Below are 8,857 nucleotides of genomic sequence, written 5' to 3'. Positions count from 1 at the left end.
ATATTTATGGGCAAATTGAGGGTGCTATTTACATATATATATTTAATTTAGCCCAGTAATATTAATTATTCCTTTCATTTCATGATTAAAAGTAGTTTGACAATTTCCTTGCTATATATTACTCATTTTTATGCTGTTTTAATGCCATTATATTAGTGCAAAAAAGCAAACTAAAACAGTACCAAACTGACCAGCAGGGAAACTTTGAATGGATCTTAAAAAGATTCGAGTAGTGTACATAACCAAGGAAAATAAATGTTAAAAACTGTTTAATATGTACAACAACATTCAAAATTTAGGGTTAAAAAGACAAAACAACCGACGTTTCGGGAGCATAAAAACATCCTTTAAAAAAAAAAACACCCCTCTCTTGCAGTGCTAGCTACTAGTGCTACTTGTTTTAACCTGGTAAAAGGGATGTTTTTATACTCCCGAAACGTCGGTTGTTTTGTCTTTTTAACCCTAAATTTTGGATGTCAATGACCATTAACTTCAGGGATAGACCCTGTGTGCGCCTTTCTATCATGCAGTATCTTTACCCGCAGACATGTGCCCGTGTCATGTGCCAATATTGCGTAACGTTAAAGGTTAATATATTTCTTTGACATTGAATAGACTGTGTGATTCTATGGCCGAGCGGTCTAAGGCGTTGTGGTTTCTTAGTTGCTGATCTGAGCGTCGCTTGTTCAAAACCGTGCGTCTGTCACTTTTCTTATGCTGCTTTATTTTTCCAGCGTAGGGCCTAGAAAAACTACTTTATAATTTCATTTTGTATTATTTATTTATTTATTTATTAATTATTTATTAATTAATTAATTAATTAATTAATTAATTAATTAATTAATTAATTAATTATTTCATTCATTCATTCATTCATTCATTCATTCATTCATTCATTCATTCATTAATTAACTAATCAATCTAGGCCCTAGAAAAACTAATTTATAATTTCTTTTTGTATTATTTATTTATTTATATATTTATTTATTTATTTATTTATTTATTTATTTATTTATTTATTTATTTATTTATTTATTTATTTATTTATTTATTTATTTATTTTTCGATTGATTATTTGATGATTGAGTGAGCAGATTTATCGATCGCTACTTTAGTTGTGGGACTTCTATTTGATTTTGAATGACATCGTACATTAGTATTGATTTTTCCGTTAAGCATTATCAAGAATTAATATCACAGGTTTTAGTGCAGATAGGAAGTTGGCTTAGTGATACTAGAGAGCTTGCGAAATGGAGTTACTTAACTTTAACTTTAACGTCTATCTAGACGATTATAGAGGATTATGTATTCAAAACCACTCTGCCATTAAAGCCGCTTGAAGTTAAAGTTAACGCCAGAATCTATAGTGTGCCGTAAATTATGATGAAAATACCAGAAAAATACGTCATAATTAAAACAATGGTTTGCATATTTCCTCATAGACTACATAATTACCACTTATGTATTGTCTAATTAATAGACCAATTATTGGAAATCTAATTTGGTTTGGGTAAAAAACATGCCACATGATGCTAAAAATTACTGATTGAATTAGATCAAAATAAATTTTGTTCCAAACGTCACACTTGATATATACATTAATTTGTGTGTGCTCATGACGTACACCAAATCAGCTTGCGGAACCAAGTTTTTGGCTTGACTTCAACGCCAAGGGGATTAAGTTCCAGTAAAATGGACTGATTTTACGCGACCCAGCAGTGTAGTGAACTTCTGCGAATTGCAGCTACTGTGAACATTTTTTTACAACGTTGCGTGTCTTATAATTACACCTCTATATAACCAAATATGTTTGTACTGTTCAGGTATTTTATTATTATTTTATTCATTTAGGCCTACATTATGTACCCCAATTCAGCATAAAGCTGGTCTAACATGTGCCACGCTATTATACGCATATTATAGGCCTATGGGTATTGTATGTCAACCAAATTATTCATTATTAAAAGAGGAGGCCTATTTGTTACAAAAAATAAGAATGTCAGAAAAGGAGCATCCAGAAATATGTTGGTTGAAATTCAAAATTCTGGGAGTTTTTAAAGAACAAAATGAGGATCATTCGGGGAGATATATTTAATTCGATCAGAATGCAAAGAGGAGTCCTTGCCCTCCTAAAAGAAAACTCCTGGCAACGCCACTGGGGAGTGGGAAAGTGAGGATAGAAGAATAGATGGAGGGAGGGGATGATATGGAGAGGTGGTGATGGTGGTGGTGGTGGTGGGGGGGCTAGGAGAGCAAACAGATAAAATGGGCTTGTGTCCTGATGGAAATATAAAATTGACAAAGCTGACGTTTACTGGAATAATAATTGAGCTTTTATTATAATAATCCGGGACAATAATATAGGCATATCACAAGAATATTTAATTGAAACATGTTTAGAAGTATCATATTAGCGTATAGCTCATAACATAGGCCTAATTCCCATTGCATTGGTCATCGCCAAGAGATGTAATCCATGTTTATTCAAACTAAGCGCCTATTGTAATAAGTGTTACCAACAAACCACTTCAGCAAACAAAAGGGAGAAATTTGATGCAGTCGCTTTTACATGCCCTTCTTTTGATCACCCATTGATGCACTTCCCTAGTTTAAACAACAAGACGCTGTTGGTACAGAAACCAATCTGACGTTCGCGTTGAAGTGAAGTTGAGCAAGAAATCGAATCGATATTTTTGAAGTTGCCGTTAAAGTTCCAGTAACTTCATTCCGCAAGCTCTCTACTATCCGTTGATTCAGAACCGGAAGGTGTCGTGTTCGATTCCCACCTATGCCTATTTTTTTAAAGACTTGGAAAATGACTGCAGTAAGTTTATTTGGCGCGCGATCTCAAATACTCAAAACCATAATAAAGATATTAAAAATATGAAAGGAAAAATGTACCATGCAAATATTTTCAAAACATTATTAAACATTGTAATCTAATTATTGATATATGGAGGCACAGATGGCCAGACAAACCTCAATTCACATGGAGAAAAATATCTCTTGGTTTATTCTACGCTATATTTTGGGTGATTCACAAAGAGTTCACCTCTGGAGTTCATCGATGCTGTTGAAACTACTGATATTAAACCCTCTGTAAAATCAGACCATAATGCTATTTCATTAAAATTACAAATGGGAAAACAAATACTGGGCTAGGTTTTTGGAAATTTAATTCTTCACTCACAAATGATTATAATTACAAAAAAAGAGATTGGTAAAAAATGAAATAAAAAAGTTATTTGTTCTTGGCTAAAGGATTGTACCCGGCAAACATTATCAAATCAACGAATTACGTAAAAAAATATATAAAAGACTTCACTATAAAATATTGTAAAAAGAAATTGGTAAATGATGTTAAAGAATTAGAAGAGAAAATGGATAATGATGGAAATGTATTTAACAACAGATATATTGAGCAAAGTCAAACCTAAATAAGCTGTATAAAGAAACTACTAAAGGATTTATAATAATGCCAAGAGTCAAGTGGTTTGAGGAGGGATAAACAAATTCTAAATAATTCACGGGGCTCGAAAAACACGAAGCAACTAAAAATTCAACTTAGGTTGAAAAACGGTAAAAATATCACAGACACAGATGACATACTAAATGAAACTGTAGACTATTATACTACTCTGTATAAATCAAAGGAAATAAAAGATGATGATATTGATGCCTACATTAACAAAACTCGTGTAGAAACACTATCTAATGAAGAAACAATGTGATAAAAACAATTTGGATAATTTTCGGCCTACGTGTATAACTTTGTTAAATTATGATTATGATATGTACTGCAGTGCTATCAAATCGTGTCAACTATAGTTCGTGGGAACTATAGGGCCTATTGTGTTGTAAACTTTAATCATTCTTTTGTCATGTTTGTCTACCTGTGTTTTCGCGGTAGGTGTAAAACGGGTGATGGAATGCAGTTTAAAATTTCCGCCAAGGCCGAATCATTTCACATTTTGGGTGCATTGTAGCCGATGGCTACCCAACTAAAGGCTGCTTGTCAGGTGTAGGAATGCGTGGATTTGCATTCGTCTATACAATCTTATTCCATGTAAAAGGAATTTATATTTATGGAAACTTAGTAATTCAGATACATGTGATTTTTGTAATAGTATAGATAATTTGGAACATTTCTTTGTGTTCAAATAACAACGCATTCTGGATTAAAATTTTCAAACTTTATCTGTCAAATGGAAAATTGCAACTTGTTTAAAATTGTTTTGGCATGGTTTGCTACTTACAAATCTATAATAATATACAATGATATTGGAAAATCTATGGTTTAATGCAGAGGTACCGCGTGAACGTACTAGTACAGCGCGATATAATCAAAAATTGTTTGTACCTATTGTTATGGTAGTTAATCCGATTATTGCGTCACTTCGACAGCGAATTCGCCGTAGAAGTGACGTAATTAATCGGATTAACTGCATAGCAATAGATGAATACAATTGTGAATATATCGCCCTGCACTGCAACTTTCACGCGGTACCTATGCATTAAACCATAGATGTCAAAGAACAGGGATAAAGAACTGGATTGTAATTCTATAGAATATTCATATAATGCTGATAACTCGCACCTGTAAGATAAGTATCTTTGAAAAGAGTGGCATTGTATTCAATCTATGATTGCAGACAGACACTAGATGATGAGTGCAACTTGCATGTAGTGCAGGGCGATATATATACTTAAAAATTGTATTCATCTATGGTAGTTAATCCGATTGTTACGTCACTTCGACAGCGAATTATGCCAACATATACCTAAAAGGTTGAATGTCCTTTTTTGGAGAACCAGACCTAATTGACCGCACATCTTGAGCATTATGACCATTATCCTATTTACATTATAATGGTGACAATGATTTTGACCTCCCACACATGAGTGCTCACGGTGAATGTCCTTTGTTTTTTAATGTGTAGTCCAACAGGGAGAGATGTTATTTAATGTAGTCCTACTGGGAGGCAATTTTTGCCGTGAAGTCCTATGTGTTTTTTCTTCTGTAGTCCTACAGGGGGTAAAAAGTAGTCCTACAGGACAAATTTGTTTTTCCGTGTAGACTACAAGCTACTACAGTGGGGGAGAGGGTCGGTTTTTTGTTCTGTTTTTAGTATCAGTGTAGTCCTACAGGGGAATTCTTTACTGTGTAGTCCCACGAGTGTAGTTGTACGGGGACATTTATTCTTTACGGGGAGGACTTACTCCCGACGCCTTCAACAACTTACAGTGGCAACGCGGCGGATGTATTAAAATTTAGAGGGGGCACTGGCCGAGCATAATTATTTTGTTCTGGTTTTACTTGGACTATTTTCAAGTTCAGAATATTTTAACACTAAATGAAATTGTGTTTTGCTGTTTTATAGGTTGTACGTGCGAAGCGCATACACTATTTGAGCAATTGTACCCTATTTGGGCCCAAAACATGGTGCTTTTCGTGCAAAAAGGGAAGATAGACAGACTTATTGCTCAATTTTTTCTTCTATTATGATTTTTAGCCTACTGAACCTGTTTTTGCAAAAATGGGGGGGGCACGAGGCATAATGTATTTTAATTAGACTATGCATCGCGTTGGATGTAGGGGTATTGTAATGACCAACTTGGAACACCGGCTGCAGAATCGTAGGGGGCCTCTGAGGCCCGGCACCAATACCTTTGGTGGAGGCCCAAGTACCCTGCCCCCCTCAATAATTTAAGGGTAAAAGAAATTCAACATTTTAGAGTACAATTCCTAATTCATGGTAAAATTCATAATTTGAAGGTAAAATTCACAATTTGCCGGTATAATTCATAAAGTATCATGCCTTTCAAAAGTTTCCACGTTTCGCACGGAGGACCTCCCCTCTCGCCGTCAACTCTTAGCACCTTTGATGAGGCCTCATATCAACCCCCCCCCCATTGAAAATCGAGCAGACTCTGTTGGAAAATCTACAGCTGCATTTGTATGGCACACACAATGGTTCCTATCTGAGATGAGATTATTCTTATACAGATAGTAAGTCATTGACACCATCATTGTTTGCGTCATCTGTGGTCGACCGGTCTAGCTGATATCTCACGGTGGTGATGCAACTGCAAATTTCACTTTTGCAAACCTAATCATTCACCGAGTTACGCTGCATATTCACCTCATTTTTCTCAATCTTAGTGATTAAAGTCTAGAAATGAGTTGTAAAATTGCATTTATTTACGAACCGCGAAAGACGGGTGACCGCTAGTAATGAATTAGGATCGAGTGTGTGAGGACCCCACCGCGCCAGAAGAAAATCATCGCAAATCCTTTGCCCACGCATACAATTATCCAGCATCTAATTGCGCAGCTGAATGTGTCATTCTGATCTACTTATCGTTACATCCAGGGGCGGACTGGCCACTGTGGCCGCGTCATGATGCAGTCGTGTCTACAGTAGAATTCACCACGACCTTTGCAGGACTTAAACCCCATTAAAAGCTATTAAACCAAGATAACACTCATTGAAAACAGCTCAACTGATTAAATCTTCTCATACTGCAGTTACTGTCCGTTTTCCTATACACAATACACAGTGCTCTCACCATTGACGCGCGACCTTTACAAATAGTGTATGTTAGAAGTATATTGCATTTGCCGGCCAATATTTAAACTATTCTCCAAACTTCTAGCAAATATATTTCTCTAACATGACCTAAAATTACAGCTAGGCTAGATGTTCAGAAATAGTCGCACTTTCGTAGAATATGAGTGAGGGCAAGCATAGCTAGCTCATAGCTAGCCAACTCCCCGTGTTAATTGAATGGAGATTTGACCGAAAATATTGAGCTATATTGGTAACGGACCGCTCCGTTCTGAAGGATGCCACAAAAAAACGGTACAAGCTACATTTAAACTATTCTATGAAATTCTAGAAAATATAGTTTTGTAACATGTCCTAAATTTTTAGCTAATAATTTAGGTGTTTGGGAATAGTCGCACTTTTGTGTTTTAGGAAGGATATGTAAACGACAGATAACACCAAAAATATGAAGAAATTATTTCCAAACCGTGTTAAGTCAACAATCATTATGTTGCTCCTTTTCAAGAATGCTGGTTAACAAAAAGCAGGCCATTGTCTCATTTCGTGAACAAAGGTCCACATACCATTGTTTCCTTGCGTTTCCTTTATAATCAGTTACCCAACTGAAGCTGTATTATAGCACCTCATAGCGTTACCGCACATATAAAACAGACACATGTGCACAGCCAGAGAAGATCCGATTTAATCAGTTGAGCTGTTTCAATGAGTGTTATCTTGGTTTAATAGCTTTTAATGGGGTTTAAGTCCTGCAAAGGTCGAGATGAATTCTACTGTAGACATGACTGCATCATGTCTGGTTAAATCCACACAACACATGTTTCTGTTTTACCTGTGCAATGAGCAATGAGCTGGTATTATAGTTTCAGTTGGGTGAACGATTATAAAGCGAACGCTGGGTAACAATTCTGTATGGGCTTTTGTTTACGAAATGAGACAATAGTCTGCTTATTGTTAACCAGCGTTCTTGAAAATGAGAAGCATAGTGGTTTGCAGACTTAACACGGTTTGGAAATAATTTCTTCATATTTTTTGGTGTTATCTGTCGTTTACATAACACAAAAGTGCGAATATTTCCAAACCTAAATTAGCTAAAAATTTAGGACATGTTACAAAACTATATTTTCTAGAATTTCAGACAATACTTTAAATATTGGCCGGTTATTTTTCACACAATGACGTTAACTAGGCAATATCCTATTATCTATAACTACACTAAAATACCAAAGTGCGAATATTTCCAAACACCTAAATTAGCTAAAAATTTAGGACATGTTACAAAACTATATTTTCTAGAGTTTCAGAGAATACTTTAAATATTGGCCGGTTATTTTTCACACAGTGACGTTAACTAGGCAATTGCCTATACTTCTAACATACACTACTTGTGTAGGTCACGCGTCAATTGTGAGAGCTCTGTGTATTGTGTATAGAAAAACGGACAGTAATTGCAGTATGTTGCGTTGTGGTGATCGCCACATGGGCCGCTTGGTTACGGGCCGATATGGGCCGACAGGGCAGGTTGCTCAAAATGAAGAGAAAAAACAAAGAAAAAGAAAGAAGAAGAAGAAGAAGAAGAAACAATGGCCTTACCCTGTGGCGTAGCCAGGGGCAAAGTTGGGCCGGGGGAAGCTACCCCCTGTGAGAAATCTCCCCCCTCCTCCCCTTGTGGGATGCTGGCCGCCCTGATATGTAAGATTTTTAGCCCTTTTTGTACTTGTAAGCCCATTTTTGACCATTTTCGTCAAAGTTTGTCCCCCTTAAAAGTTGTCTTGCCCCCTTTCCCCACCCTCTGAAAAGGCGCGCATTTGTACAATTAACTTATTCTGTCGCCAAAAGGTGCTTGATTCACTATACTTCAAGACATTTTTTCCAACCCCATCCTCTCCCCATTTCAAAAAGAAATCTACGCCACTGATTCTGATCTAATAGGCCCTATATTAATAATAATTTTATATAAATAGCGAAATGTTGTATGTGTGCAGAGATTGAGTGTATGAGTTTGTATGTACGATGATGATTGAAAGACTCCGTCAGTTTGGATTTAAACTATATTTGGTTGGCCTCAAAAACAGTGATAAGAAAGAAAGAAAAAGAAAAAGAAAGAAAGAAAGAAAGAAAGAAAGAAAGAAAGAAAGAAAGAAAGAAAGAAAGAAAGAAAGAAAGAAAGAAAGAAAGAAAGAAAGAAAGAAAGAAAGAAAGAAAGAAAGAAAGAAAGAAAGAAAGAAAGAAAGAAAGAAAGAAAGAAAGAAAGAAAGAAAGAAAGAAAGAAAGAAAGAAAGAAAGAAAGA

The sequence above is a fragment of the Amphiura filiformis genome, chromosome 6, assembly GCF_039555335.1.
Source record: "Amphiura filiformis chromosome 6, Afil_fr2py, whole genome shotgun sequence".
Taxonomy (NCBI): domain Eukaryota; kingdom Metazoa; phylum Echinodermata; class Ophiuroidea; order Amphilepidida; family Amphiuridae; genus Amphiura; species Amphiura filiformis.
The sequence above is the reverse complement of the archived record's forward strand: the minus strand, read 5'-3'. Positions refer to the sequence as shown.